This window comes from Nicotiana sylvestris, chromosome 10, assembly GCF_000393655.2.
Source record: "Nicotiana sylvestris chromosome 10, ASM39365v2, whole genome shotgun sequence".
Lineage (NCBI taxonomy): Eukaryota > Viridiplantae > Streptophyta > Magnoliopsida > Solanales > Solanaceae > Nicotiana > Nicotiana sylvestris.
This window is the reverse complement of record NC_091066.1, coordinates 131,618,821-131,622,593: the sequence shown is the minus strand read 5'-3', so window position 1 is coordinate 131,622,593 and position 3,773 is coordinate 131,618,821.

Here is a 3,773-nt window from a genome sequence, read left to right as displayed (position 1 = left end):
TTTATCTTATTTCTTTCAATCTATTTCATCTTTTTACAAGATTTCATCACAAAATCTAGGGATTTTTCATGGTGGAATTAGGCGTTTTGGGGTAGAATTTAGGAATTTTGAAATTTGGGGATTTAAACCTCAAATTGAGGTCGGATTCCAAAACCAGTTGTATATTCGGGCTCGGGGGTGAATGAGTAATCGGGTTTTGGTCCGAACTTTGAGTTTTGCCAAGCGGGCCCGGGGTCGGCTTTTGACTTTTAGGGAAAATGTTGGGAAACTTGTAATTATGCATTGGGATTGACTTCTTTAGCGATAATTGATATTATTAAGTTGATTATGACTAGATAGGAGTGGATTGGAGGTGGAATCTAGAGGTAAAGCAGTAATTGAGGCTTGATTTTGGCCGTGAAATCGAGGTAAGAGTTGTGGCTAACCTTAGCTTGAGGCATTAGGTATTTTTGCCTTATTTGCTACATGTTTATATGTTGAGTACGACGTATAGGTGAGGTGACGAGTACCTATACGTTGTTGTCGGGTCATAGCATGCGAGTGAATCTTATACTTGTGACTATTGTGTTTCTTTATACATACTATTCATGCTTAAACTGGTAATTCTTCATGTTAAACAAGTCTTATCATGTTTTTCCTGGTTTTGGATAATTGTTGAGTAATGACTCAAATTAAGATTTATATTGTGGAGTTAAATGTTGAAACGAGGTTGTTTATTAATGATTCCCTTGTTGGATTGTTACTATTTCTGTTGTTTGGGTGAGGAAGAGTGTAAAGCGCGAAGGGTGATGTCGTGCAATGTTTTGTGAGGGAGTGATAAAGCACGAAGAGTGATGTCGTGCCTATTCTGTGAGTGTTAATGCACGAAGGGTGATGTTGTGCCATATTCTGATATTGATAATTCACGAAGGGTGATGTCGTGCCTGATTATGAGAGAGTTAATGCACGAAGGGTGATGTCGTGCCGTTTCTGTTGTTTCTTATGGTAAGGACGAGAGTAAAAGAATGAAGGGTGATGTCGTACACGTGATTGCTATTTTATTACTTTTGTTAGTTCAAAGCATGATATTTACTGAGTTCTTGTTCTATACTATTTTTCATAATATTCGTAGTCCCCTCAACATGTTCTCCCCTCTTCCCATTATTATTTGTTAAATTTCCATTATTGTTATTTTCTCGTATATGATTTAACTACACATGTTTATGTTATTTGTCGTGTTCTAGCCTCGTCACTACTTTGCTGAGGTTAGGCTCGGCACGTACCAGTACATGGGGTCGATTGTACTGATACTGCACTCTAAACTTTTTGTCCAGATCCCGGTATCGGACCGCACTGATCAGAGTTTAGGCTGTTGCCTTCAGTCCACAGGAGACCCAAGGTAGATCTTCCAGCATTCGCAGATCCAGGAGTCCCCTTCCCTCTATCTTAGATTTCCAGTCTCTTTTCATTTCGAGAACAGATGTATTTCTTTTAAACCAGTGTTTGTAGAAAATTCTTAGAAGTTCGTGGATTGTGACACTAGATCTTTTGGGTAGTTATGTATTAGGGTTTTAAACTATTATAAAATTTTGGTACATCATATTTTTTTAGCTTAAATTAATGTTAATTACTGTTTTGATTAATGACTTATGTGTTAGAACTGTAACTGTTGGCCTGCCTAGCATTCTAAGAGTTACGTATCATCACGATCCCGACGGTGGGAAATTCGGGTCGTAACAAGTTGGTATCAGAGCACTAGGTTGCTTAGGTCTCACAATTCACGAACAAGCTAGGTAGAGTCTGAGGGATCGGTACGGAGATGTCTGCGCTTATCCCCAGAGGCTACAGAGTTTAGGAATAACTTCACATCCATTCTCCTCTGTCGTATGATTTGATTTCTCAATGCTAATTGAACTTATACTCTATTCTTTTGCAGATGGCGAGAACATGTACCGCTTCATCAGCTGATCAGCAGCTCGAGCCCCTAGTGGCAGCTCCTACGAGGGGTAGAGGATGAGGTCGAGGCCATGCTAGAGGCCGGGGCAGGGGCAGGTCTTAGCCTAGAGCTCGAGAAGCAGCACCAACAGCGGATCCTCAGGTGGAGTTCGATGATGAGGCTCCGACTCAGACCGTTCTGGCAGGGCCAGCTCAGGTTCCAGAGGGGTTCATCACTACCCCGGTACTTCAGGATGCTTTGGTCCGTCTAGTGGGCCTTATAGAGAGCGTAGCTCATACTGGCACATTCCCTATAGCACCAGCCATCTCTCAGGCTGGGGGAGGAACCCAAACTCCCGCTACCCACACTCGAGAGCAGATGGCTCCTCAGTTCCAGACTCCAGCAGCTCAGCTAGTGGGAGTAGCTCAGCCAGTTATTGTGGCTCAGGTTGTTGGTGGATCATCTATGTCTTCTGAGGCTTTGTTGAGGTTGGATAAGTTCACCAAGCTTTTTCCGGTTCATTTCAATGGGGATGCTTCTGAGGACCCCCAAGATTATCTTGACCGCTGCCATGAGGTGTTACGGAACATAGGGATAGTAGAGACCAATGGGGTCGACTTTGCTGTATTCCAGATGATAGGGTCCGCTAAGAGATGGTGGAATGATTTTATGTTGACTAGACCAGGTGGGTCGCCTGCTTTGACTTGGGACCAGCTATTTCTCAAGAAGTTCCTTCCTGTCACTCAGAGAGAGGACTACCACAGGCGGTTCGATCATCTTCAGCAAGGTTCTATGATTGTCACTCAGTACGAGACTAGGTTTGTTGATTTGGCTCGTCATTCTCTTCTTATACTCCCAACCGAGAGAGAGAGGGTGAGGAGGTTTATTGAGGGACTCACTCAGCCTATCAGATTGCAGATGGCTAAGGAGACAGGGTGCAAGATTTCATTTCAGGATGCGGCCAATGTGGCCAGGCGAGTTGAGATGGTTTTAGCTCAGGGGAGTGGTCAGGGGTTTGACAAAAGGCCTCGTCATTCTGGTAGGTTCACTAGTGCCTCGTCTAGAGACATGTATTCTTTTGGTAGAGGTCATCCTCCCAGGCCATTTCATTCAGCACTTCAGGCTTTTCACGGTGCTTCAAGTGGTCGTGGCTCTCATATGCAGTATTCTGACCAGCTATCCTACAGTGCATCACCAGCCCCTATCAGTGCACCTCCGCTCAGAGCTTTTAGACTGGTTACTCAGGCCGTCACGGTCAGTTTTAGGGTCAGCAGTCTCAGCAGCTGAGGTCTTGTCATACTGCGATCCAAGGCACATTGCTAGATTTTGCCCTTGAGCATCGGGCAATTCTCAGCAACAGGGTTCTCGTGCCATGGTTCCGGCACCGGGAGTCCCACCGCCCGCTCAGCTAGCTAGAAATAGGGTTCAACCAGTCATAGGTGGAGGTCGATGTATTAGAGGTGAAGGTTAGGCTGCTAGAGGTGGAGGCCAGCTAGAAGGAAGCCATCTCAGGTTTGTAGTTCAGAGTGGTAGGGCCCAGCCTCGATGTTATGCTTTCCTAGCCAGGCTTGAGGCTGAGGCATCCGATGCCATTATCATAGCTACAGTTTCAATTTGCAGTAGAGATGCTTCAGTTCTGTTTGATCCATGGTCTACATACTCCTATGTGTCATCTTATTTTGCTACTTATTTGGTTGTGACTTCTTATTCTATGAGCTCTTGTATCTGTGTCCATACTGGTGGGTGATTTTATTGTTGTAGAACGTGCCTATCTCTCGTGTGTGGTTATTATTGGGGGTCTTGAGACCCGTGTAGATCTCCTACTTCTTGATATGATCGATTTTGATGTCATTTTAGG